Here is a 10,596-nt window from a genome sequence, read left to right as displayed (position 1 = left end):
GAATACGTTTCCCTGTCGGGTAAGGCCTTCACTTACTACACAAACAGTGTCTTCACAGCAGGAAAAAAGGCCACAAGGAATTGTTTATTCCTCACTTGAATCCCTCCTGCTAAAACTCCACGATGACCACAAACTTATTTGCTGGACAAAACCCACAAATGTATAAGTATGGCCTATTATGAAAAATTCCATGAGTCTATGCTCTTCAGTCATCTAGATAATTAAATGGACAGTGCATTAATGGAGTGAATTTTACCACTGTAAGTGCCTGGAAAGTAAACATGACCGCATCATTTCCCTAGCTGAAGGAAGGCCCTCTCCAGTCCAAAGGGAAAGCACCATGCTCTTGCATTTCTTAAATATTATTATATTTGAAAAATATTCAACATTTTCTGCATTATTCCTCAATGATAAAAAAATGAGGGTGGGTGACCATGACACTGTGACTTTCTGTGTACCTGTTTGTTGCTCAGGTCTCTCTCCCATCTTTTTAAAAAAATGTATTTATTTATTATAATTTATTCACATTACATTCCCTTGATCTTATCTTCCCATTTGCACCTGCCCTCCCTCTTCCAATCTATTCCCCTTCCCTAGACCTCTGATGGGGGTGGGGGTGGTGGTGGGGTAGGGCTTAGGGTGGGGAGAGGAGGCGGGGGTGGGGGTGGGGTGGGGTGGGCTCCTCTTCCACCCTCTGATCACAGTCTATCAGGTCTCATTTGGATAGTCTGCATTCTCTTCCTCTGTGTGCCTCCAAGGCCACCTTGCCAAGGGGCAGTGATCAAATCATAAGCACCAGAGTTCATGTCAGAGGCATCTCCCTCCCATCTTACTTGAAAAAGATTACTTAAAACAATTCAAGTATTTTCACTTGTGAAATGATTTTCTTATTACTCAGTACAATTTGGATTTTTAAAAATCTAATTTAAAGTTGACAAAATGTTAATGTAAGTCTTCCTAAAAGAAACACCATTTTGAGGGATGTCTATATATTTTTCCATTTATTTATTTATTTATTTATTTATTTACTCATTCTCTTTACAGCCTGATCCCAGCCCCCTCCCTCAACTCTTCTCAGTCCCACCCTCCCACCCTCTCCCCCAGTTCTTTCCTCTCCTTCTCAGAGAAGGGGAGGCCCCCAAGGGGTATCAACCAACCCTGGCATCTCAAGTCACAGCAGGAGTAAATGCATCCTCTCCCACTGAGGGCTGACAAGGCAGCCCAGGTAGGAGAAAGGGATCCAGTGGCAGGCAACAGAGTTGGAGACAGCCCCAGCTCCCATTGTTAGGGTCTGACATATTTACCAAGCTGCCCATCTGCTATATATATGTAGGGGGGCTAGGTCCACTCCATGCATGCTCTTTGGTTGGTGGTTCAGTCTCTGTGAACCCCCATGGGCTTAGTTGGCTCTGTAGGTCTTCTTTTGGTATCCTTGGCCCCTCTGGCTCCCTCTCTCCTTCCTCCCACTCTTCCACAGAACTCCCCGAGTTCTGCCTATTATTTGACTCTGGGTCTCAGCATCTGTTTCTATCAGCTGCTGGGTGAAGTCTCCCAGAAGACAGTCATGCTAGGCTCTGGTCTAAGCACAGCAGAGAATATAATTAACAGTGTCAGGGGTTGGCTGTCTCTCGTAGGGTGGGTCTCAAGTTGGGCCAGTCATTGGTTCACCATTCTCTCAGTCTCTGCTCCATCTTTACCCCTACACTTTTTGTAGGGAAGACAAACTTGGGGTTGAAGGTTTTATGGGTGGGTTGGTGTGCTCCTCCCTCCACCGGAAGTCCCACCTGGCTACAGGAGGTGATGACTTTGGGTTCCTAGAAGTATCAGCTAGGGTCACACACCCCCAAGCCCCCAGTGATTTCTGTTCTCTCTCATGGTCCTTCTTTTTATACCGCCCCTCCACAGTCTGATCCTCACCCCCATTATCCGCCACCCCCAGTTCCTGCTCTCCATCTATTTTGTTTGTGCTTTTGATTATTTTAGATATAATACTTCCGTCACATCAACGTTAAATCAGGCACAGAGTACAAGGTAAAATTCACTCCAGATCACAATGGTTCATAGATTAGCACGTGTTGCGGTTACTTTAAAGGTAGGGTCTAATAAATGTTTATTATTAGCCCTGTAATTATTATGGCAGTATTTTCTTTCTTTTTTTAAAAGACTGATTTATTTATTAAATAAATATACAGTATTTTGCCTGCATATAAACCTTCACACCAGATCTCATTATAGATGGTTGTGAGGTGGTTGCTGGGAATATGAACTCGGGACCTTTGGAAGAGCAGGCAATGTTCTTAACCTCTGAGCCATCTCTCCAACCCTCATGGCAGTCTTTCCTAACCTGCTATCAATCGATAAAAAATAGCCTTGGTTCACCTGGCGCGGGGCAGATATTAATCCTCTAAACTGCCTCCCATACTGGGGCATGTATCCCATACCCTGGCCCTAATCCCATGCCATCTGCATCTAATAATTTCTATCGAGCTGCCTCCCATCCATAATCCCAAATACTTGCTAGTGCTCTTCATCTGGCCTGACTCCTCCGTCCACGCCGGCCATGTGCTTCTTTCTCCACCTCACCCGTGGCAGCCTTCTTTCTCCTCTTCCTCTTGTCTCCTATGGTCCCTGACCACTTCCTTTCCCAAGAACCTCTCTGTCTGACCAGCCTGGGAACCTTAGGCACACCTATCCCATTTGCCCTGCCCTCGGTGTGTTGGCTCTTTATTGGTCAAACAGGAGTAAGTTTTTAGGCAAGGTTACAAACATTTTGGGGTTTGTTAGTCTGCTCATTTGGGCAGCAATCAGGCCAAACCCCAACACATATGACCTAAACATTTCTTCCGTAACAACTTCAGCAACCATTTCTCTCACCTGAAGATCTGTTGTCCTGCCCACTCAGCCCCATGGGTCTTCAGATCCTAGCATAGAACATCTTAGCAGTGTGACACATGGGCCCATATCTGTCATGCTTGGCCAATGGGAAACTGTAGGGTTTCTAGGAAAAGTTAAGCCTGTGTCCTAACAACTTCATTGAGCTACACGTGTCATCGGAACTTCACCAGTGTGCATGGAGAGTCAGAATGTTACAGGTCCAGAGCCAAAAATTAGAGCCTGAGATGCTTAGCCAGCCTGCCTTCCTTCCTGCCTCCCTTCCTCCCTCTTTCTTTCTTTCTTTTCTTATAGCCAATCTATTATCCTCCTCTGTATGTGACTTAACATTCCTGTGGCCAAAACTAAAAAGCTATTTAAATGATTAAAATGTGGAGATCTGTAACAGCTCCATTGAAAGCTATATTTTACTCTCTTGATGCTTTCCTCCCCAACATCCTCTAGAATACGGGTCTTGGATCTTATGACTCCCCTCTCTTCTGAAAGTGTCTGTGTCTTGTCAACACTTCTATTTACCGTCTACTCTTTCTTTTCAATAACTGATTCAAATTGTTTTCAGAACTCCTCATGAGCTTCCTTACGTACCAGATTAATTCTTTGATAACCTTTTTGTTTGTTTGTTTGTTTGTTTGTTTTCAGGACAGAGTTTCTCTGTGTAGCCCTGGCTGTCCTGGAACTCACTCTGTTGACCAGGCTGGCCTCGAACTCAGAGATCTTCCTGCCTCTGCCTCCCAAGTGCTAGGATTAAAGGTGATCACTGCCAGGTAAGAACCATTTTTAATGGTTACATTCATAGGCCCCTCTCTGATGAGTCTGCTAACTCAATTCATCTTGACCACTGCAGGCCACGTACACTTATGTGGACAGTGCCCTTCCTGATGCTTGAATATTGGTACCAGTCTCTGACCCAGACCAGCATAGGGAGGCCAGAAGCTGAATATGATGCCCATGATGTCTCGCCCTGTAACTCCTCTCCCAGATCCTTCCTTTCTCCTTTCTTTCTTTCCTTCTTTCTGTCTTTCTTTCTGTCTTTCTTTCTTTCTGTCTTTCTAAAACCCAGAAAGCTGGAACTGTTAGATCCTGCTCAGCTCATGCCTGTCTGCAGCTATGACAGCTGATTTTCCAACGGTCCGCAGACTAACAGACTCTAAGCTCACCAGGGCTTTCGGTAACACACCCTAGAAGGTGAAGGTACTTTATCTAAATGTCTCTCCCCGTACTGAGGTAACATCTTCTTTCCTCAAAATGTACAAGCCCTGTGCCTTTCCTCTACCCCGGGGAAGCCAAGCATGGACTAACTACTACAAGCACCCATTGACCACGTGACATAAACGGCCCCCCATCCCCACCCCATCTTCTGATGCTTGTAAGAAGTGCTTCTACTGTGCCACATGAGCCTGGCCATTCCTCAGAGCTCACAGCACACAGTCTGTTTGTCTATCTGTGGTATTAATAACTGCTAATAAATCTCTTAATCAATCAGTCTCTTATCTCTGTGAGTGCTCCCCTTGAACCTGAAGTCTGGGACCTTTCACCTCCTGACAGTCTATCTTTTCACTAGCTAGCTGATTTATTTTTACATAAATGATAACATTCCTGTGCTGAAATATCTTGAAGAGACTCATAAAAGCACACAGGACTCTTTTGATTCAAGCAGTTCTGAGGCAGGAGGAGGTCTGGACCCTGCCCCAGCTCTGCACTGGCTGCCTATGAGGACCTGGCCTGTGAGCGTGTCTGGGCCTTGGCACTTCAGCAGTGAAGCAAGGGAGGCCGGCGAGGCTTTCTCAGACTTCTTTAGGTAGCACTAGTCTCAGTTCTTATTTACGGCATAACAGTTGTGTAACAAGTAGTCTCCAAAATAAGTGACGTTGCTCCAGCCCACAGCACCATGGTCACAGGCCTTCATAGAGCCTTGGACATAGCCACACACTGCTCCTAGCTGACATTCACTGGGAAACAGCAGAACCAAGAACATGTAGGATTCAGTTCAGCTTCATATATTTTCTAGCTTTCAACTCTGATGAAAACAAATCGAAGGCCACCCCACACTAGCATTGTTTCAGTTCCGAAGTTGGGCCCGAGAGGGGGAGGCCTGAGGTGGGGGGAGACTCTGATAGAGGATTGGAGGCCTGGGTCCTGTTACCATTTTGCAAAGCTCCAGGGAATCTGAACAAAAGAAACAAGGGCTTTGAACGTCCCTGCCAGGCTCTTCTTAAGAGCCATGGGATTAGGAGGAGAATGGAGCTTCTGAGAGCATGACCAAGCATTTACTATCCCCGGCAGCCTGCCCAACAAAAACCCAGTCACCTTCACCTCATGACTTAAAAACGAAAACACGGAGGACAGTGGCTTTACTTGAGCTCTTCAATTGGCTCATAAGCTTAGACCCTGAGTAGCCAAAGCTTCATGACCAGGCAAAGACAGTCAGGGCAATGCGCATGTCCACCCAAGCCTTCTTTTTCAGAAGAATGGGGCTTAATTTCTGTATCATAAACACCCTAATGTGTACAACGTTCCTCTTCGAAACAATTCAGTTTAACAAACAATGACAGTGTGATCTCACTTTGGTGGTAGCCATTAATAGCTCTCATTTGGCTGAATAAAAACGCCTCCCCCATCTGTCTGTCTGTCTGTCTGTCTGTCTCTCTTACACACACACACACACACACACACACACACACACACACACACGGATGCCTTAGCAAGCACTGAAAGAAGAGTTTAATATATTGGCTAAAACCACAGCACACTGCGAAGGAATGGATTATGGACATAAGCCATAAATATGCTTTCAATTTCTTTTGCTGTTAAGATACATTGTAAGGAACTAGTCCATTTCTGGAGAGTCACTCGCAGCGATTTGCATATAGAATGTTTATTGCAGGATGGCAGATGTGACTTGGGATAGAGCGAGCGTAGCCAGCTCTTGCGGAGTTTGCTGCCTTTCTCTGTGTAGGTTTCCAGTATCAGTGGATGCAGCTGAGCCACAGCCCAGAAAGCGGTCTAGGACCGAGAGTAACTAGGAGGCCTTCCCCACAGGGCTGCTTAATTCTAGCAGACTCTACAGCTAATCGCTGTGGCACTGCTCTGGAGTTTGTCTTGTGAGACAGAGTCCTTTTTCAACACCAGGAGAGATATTTGCTTTACTCCCAGCCCCAGGAGCCTTTAACTCTGTAAAGAAAAGATGGACTAACATAACTGTACCCTGTGTACACATGGACACACCCTTTCCAGTTGCACGGCAGAGGACACATTGGCAAAGCCACATTGGCTGCAGGGTTCCTGGAGACATTTACTGATACAGGGAAGGGTCAAAGCGGGCAGTGGGGGAGAGTGGTGAAGTCTCCAGGTCAGAAGGAAGACAAAGAAAGCCAGCTGGGAAGTTTTCTTTGATTTCATTCCAGACAGCAGGGGTCTTAAGATACAATAGTCTTGCAGGCTAAATGGTTACCCCCATCCCCCACCCCTTGGGGGTCCCTGGGAAGAAGTGGAGGGTCTGAGAGTCCAACTGGTTGCACTTGCTCAACTTTTTATTCCCAAGGCAGTGCTGGCAACAGGGGAGGTCCACTTGCTCAGCTTTCACCTTTAGGATGAGTACACACCAAAGACCTCTGCTGGGGTGACCTTGTTGCCAGTCACCACCTACAGGCTCCGGGTGTCTCTGTAGAGCAATGTCACCTCCTCTGGGGGCTCTTCTGTGACCTGCCCGTATATGTCCTTAGGCACACAGTGGCCTGGGTTTTTATTGCGGCTTCCACAGGGGTCTTGTACATCTTAATTTTTAAAAAATATATTTTATTGATTTATTCATATTACATCTCAATTGTTATCCCATCCCTTGTATCCTCCCATTCCTCCCTCCCTCCCATTTTCCCCTTACTCCCCTCCCCTATGACTGTGACTGAGGGGGACCTCCTCCCCCTGTATATGCTCATAGGGTATCAAGTCTTTTCTTGGTAGCCTGCTATCCTTCCTCTGAGTGCCACCAGGCCTCCCCATCCAGGAGATGTGGTCAAATATGGGGCACCAGTTTTTGCCACATGGTTCGTTTCTCTGGCTGATCTGTGTTGTGGTCCCCCAGGCTCCCTGCTACTTCCAGGCCCCAAACAAGGCCTGGAACAGGGGAAAGTCTCTGGAAGTCTTTAGTGACAAATGAGTGGACTTGGAGGAGGAGGACTTTTGAAGGAGCAGCAGTCTCCATTCCCCTGCCTGGTTCGGGAAGACCTCTCCCACTCTTTGGTGTCCACCTGTCCTCTTCTGGCTCTGTCTTTCCCTTTCTCTGCCCTTCCCGCCCACCCCATGTTCATTTGTTGGGTTCCTTGCTATTTCTCCCATGCCGCTGAAGAAGGAAACCGATGAGTAGAAGATTTCTGTTGAATACTGAATACCACTCCCCGTTGATGAGATCATTTTGGAGTTTGCTAAAATTATTCTTCACACTTACATGGCCAGGGAGAAAAATATTCCTTGGTTCTTTGAGAGCTGGGATGATACCGCCTGCCTTTAATCATTGTTAAAGAGACAAAGGCTTACCGGGATGAAGCTGTCGATAGTTTTCCTTGGCAGAAGACTATGATCAGTAAACTGTCCTCACCAGAAGCAAGGCATACCGTCCTTTAGACTGTGCCAGTGGCATCTATAGTATGAATGCCAACAGGAGATGATGTGTTGCTGGAGGGGACAGTTGTCACAATATGTAGGAAAGGTGATGGCATGCCTTGAGCATAGGGAAGGAGTTCCAGGTATTACTGCCTGCCTGCCATGTTTGCTTATCTCCTTCCTCACTCTGTGGACAATAAAGTGCTTATGGGTTTGGCTTCTTCAGAGAAGCATGCAAACTTTCTCAGGGTTCAATCCTCCGGTTGGTTAGTACTGATAAGGAGTTGAGTTGCTGGGTCTCAAGAGCAAGCAAACATAGCCATGGTACCTGGAGGCTAAATACCCACTCCCCCTGGTGATGGCTACAGCAGTTTGACTCTAGGCCAACTCTCTTCCTCACCTTCATCTCAGCCCAGGAAAGGCCGCCCTAGTGTAAAGCTGGAGCAAGTCTCAACATCTCAGAGCAGGCAGGGAGGTCTTCCCGTAACCTAGCAACGGGGTAACAGAAGCATCCTCCCGATGTTTAGGTTTTCCAATAATGAAATGATAGTCATAACATTTTTGCATTTAAACAGCACAGTCTCTGAGGCTTGCAAAGTCTGCTGTGAATACAGAAAAGGAATCCTAAAAGTCTTCTCCCCGAGGCCTGGGCTATGTCCATTTTACAGATGGGCAAACTGGAGCAAACAGGTTGCAAGGGTCCCTGCCATTTTAAGAGGCAGAGCTAGTAGGAGAGCATGCAGGGAGAACTTCTAAACCATCAGAAAAAGAGCCATGGAACATCTTATTTTTTTTCCTCATTAAACTTTACAGCTCCGAGAGAGCCGAGGCTGCTCTTCACATATTTTGAAAAGCACTAGCCTCCCTGATTGCTAAATTATAGATGAAATCGATGGGTAGGTGGTCCAGGTTACAGACTTGCTGCTGAACAGGGATTTGGCTATTGGAAAAGTTTGCAAGACATTTTCCAGAAGTCTGATTATTCTGTGATTGTTTTCTGAAGATGCAGCTTATTTCTGATCCCAAGGCACAGGCCGCAGTTTGCCTGATTCTGCTTTTCTGCAGAAAAGTGGTTTTAAGAGATGATTGCAAACTTTTTTATGTTTTTTTTTTTTTTTTTTTCCTAGTGGGGAGTAGTCGCTATATTTTCCGTTTGGATCTTGGGAATCTAAGGATGGATGCAACCAAGAGCGAATGGCGGGAAGTTACGCTAAGTGACTTCCTAGGCTGAGTCCCCAGATCACTCGACTGTCTTACTGCTTACAGGGACACTCACATCTGGAGCCCAGGGCAGTCAGATGAGGACTCAGTCCTTGCAGCTCAATGTTGTGTGAAAGCCCGCGCCCCACAGGGAGGCCACGTGGAGGCATCAAGCTTCCCGTAAAGTTTGGCTCTTGAGTGTTTTCTGCCCAAGCCCCAGGCATGTAACAAGAGGTCTTCAGATAACTCTGGTTTCCCATAGCAGTCGCCCTTCCCAGGCCCTCTACAAACTGCGAACCTTGTTCAATCACTGTTGTTTTATGCCAGTGAGTTTAAAAAAATTTTCTAAGAAATGCACATGAGAACAGTAAGTTTATGCCCCGGAAAAGAGGCTGAGCTCTTTCTTGACTAGGGCAAATGTTTTGTCCAAGGCACTCTGGTCACTTGATTGACTTTATCTAGGCTTCGATTTTATGCGTAGGGCAGGATGAGTGCAGAAGTTTTCTGGGACTGCCTTTGGAGGATGTTTACTGTCGGTATGAGTGGGAGGGCAGAGTGGAGCTCAGTGATGCTTTGGGATGTTCCTCTTTGCTCATGATGCTTATGCCTGAGTGCCATCCTAGAGCTCTGAGAGAAACCCCTTCTGACAACTTCACATTAAGTCAGAGGATGGAGAAGCTTTTCCTTGATGAGACTTAGCACAGATGATGTCCAATTCCTCCCTACTGCTACCAGCCAGGGCTTCCTAACTCTTCACTGATGTCCCAGAGCGCAGAGACAAAGGTCAAAGGAATTAAATTATGGGTGTCTTCCTCCATTAGAAATATCATCAAATGTCAGCTCTGGTCACAGTGCTGTCACGTCTTATGACTAAGTGGATTTTCTTTATAAGGACACAAGGAGACTTGGAGTAGGCAGTTCCGTTTGGAAAGACACTGTCTTGAGTTGCAAAGAATCCCTCAGCGAACAGAAGGGATTTCACACACAGACAAGGGCTATAGAGGCAGCTTTGGAGGAAAGTCACCCAGGGGTTTGGGTGGTCATAGCCTGTCACTCATGATGCAACAGCTAGACCTCTGCAGGTCTCAAGAGTCCAGAAGAGAGGCCTGGGGGAGAGTTTGCTTCTGTGGGCTAGACAGCAGTTTCACGAAGATCTCAACCAGGTCTAACACTGTCCATCAGGCCCGTCAGGTAGAATTCCAGCCCAGGCAAAAGAGCTGACAAGGAAGAGGGAGCTGTTGTTCGGCATGATCGACGCGAGGCAGCACACAGCACCAGCAGTGTTTCTAAACACACAGGCCAAGAAATCGCTCAGCCTGAGTTGCTCCGCTGGCAGCACATGGGGGCACCAGGATTGCTCTTAAGCAGTAGTTATTGGTCAGCTGCGTCATGGAAAAAAGCGAAGCAGGGAAGTGTCACCAGATCCTTCAGGGTAGAAAAGACTGGTGATGCTGAGGCTCTGTCAGCACGGGCATTAGATGTCGGGCTGCTGGCAGGAGGATGTCCTTGGCTGTGTGGAGCCGAGTCAGGATATTTCAGACACCGACTTTCCTAAAGTGTTCAAGAATGCTTCGCAGTCCTGCTCGCGCTTACCTGCAAAATTCACACAGCTTTCCTGGCCATCACTCCCACCTTCTAGGTACCTGGACTGTCTAGAGCTTCACCTGTGATTGTGGACATCACACACAAGCCCTGTTTCAGATGCCGGTGACTTGTTCCTTCCTCGGCTCTGCCCATCCCATGACAGCCACAGGCCTTTCAGCATCTCATTCAGTGTCTGTAGAGCATCAGTATTCTGTGCACCCAAGAGCCTCAGCTACCTCCTTCTGAAGGTGGGAGAGGAAGAGTGGTGCCTCTTCTTTATAACAGGACAGTTATAGACAAGGCCAGCATTAAATGGGTCCA

This window comes from Acomys russatus, chromosome 32 (assembly GCF_903995435.1).
Source record: "Acomys russatus chromosome 32, mAcoRus1.1, whole genome shotgun sequence".
NCBI classification, from domain to species: Eukaryota; Metazoa; Chordata; class Mammalia; order Rodentia; family Muridae; genus Acomys; species Acomys russatus.
Note: the sequence above shows the minus strand (reverse complement) of the source record.